At 38.8% G+C, this 1089-nt stretch overlaps 1 non-coding gene across 1 annotated transcript; it reads left to right on the top strand.

The window, feature by feature from the left end:
- The first annotated feature begins 735 nt into the window (after positions 1–735).
- Positions 736–807, top strand: trnat-cgu (transfer RNA threonine (anticodon CGU)). The gene has a single exon. It is a non-coding gene; the product is annotated as a tRNA-Thr (tRNA).
- The last annotated feature ends 282 nt before the right edge of the window (positions 808–1089 follow it).

Below are 1089 nucleotides of genomic sequence, written 5' to 3'. Positions count from 1 at the left end.
GGCAATCACAGGCGGCTCTGTAGTCCCTGCAGCAGTCCTCCAGCTGCAGTCAGAGCAGCAGATGTTCACCCCTCCGCGTCCAGAGACTGCAAATGAATTGCACTGCTTTGCTTTACCCTTGGCCGATTAGCAGTTGTGTATGAGAACTTGTTCTTAACTGGCTTACCTGCTATAATAAAAGGAGAAATTTAAGAAAATAAGAAACAATTTCTTCTTTACCAGAAAGGGGTGTGGCTCAGTAGTGAAGCATCCTTTGCATGTATGAGGTCCTGGGTTCAATCCCCAGCTTCTCTGGTTTTTTTGCAAAGACCCAACTACTTTCAGAATGTTGAAATTCTAAGCAGGAAACAGAGATGTGCTAAATAATTTGGTATTTTTAATCTGAAGAACATGCGTTTCAATCCTGTTAGTACATTTATAGAACAGAGTGGCATGGTTGCCAGCACATGGCATCATTTTTCAAAAACTGAAGTTCATGTTTTCGATCCCTGTCGTTCCTGTTTTTAAGAATTGCTGCTATCATTTCATTGTAGTTTCAATGGAGTGGTGTATATATAAAGTACAGTGTATTGATATTGCGTTTTATCTACAAATTAAATGGGATGGAAGCTCAGAGGGAGGGCATGCTATATATGTATGAGGTCCTTTCTCTACTGAGTTTGTGTGCCAAATTCACATTGCACAACTACTACTTTCCAGAATGTTGATATATATATATATATTGCAGAATAGAGTGGCATGGTGGCCAAGTGGTAAGGCGTCGGTCTCGTAAACCGAAGAACATGGGTTCAAATCCCATCCGTGCCTTTATAGAAAGGCTTCAAATTCCATGAAATTTACATTCATTGGAGGACTTTGTAGACAAATCATGTTGTATCAATATTTGAACACAACTATTATATTAAAGGAAGTATCTCTACGATAGAGCCACTTTACATGTTTTTTCTAATCTACAGTATTCCCCAACTTGTCTTTTGAGAGTATTCACTTGTTAAATGAGCTTTTGCACAACTCCCACTTTCACAATGTTGACATTCTAAGAATGAAATAGATCGCAAAGCCATCTGTTTTTGTTAACTGAAGCACATG

The sequence above is a fragment of the Oncorhynchus nerka genome, unplaced genomic scaffold (genome assembly GCF_034236695.1).
Source record: "Oncorhynchus nerka isolate Pitt River unplaced genomic scaffold, Oner_Uvic_2.0 unplaced_scaffold_11735, whole genome shotgun sequence".
Lineage (NCBI taxonomy): Eukaryota > Metazoa > Chordata > Actinopteri > Salmoniformes > Salmonidae > Oncorhynchus > Oncorhynchus nerka.
Note: the sequence above shows the minus strand (reverse complement) of the source record. Positions and strands in the feature narration are given on the sequence as shown.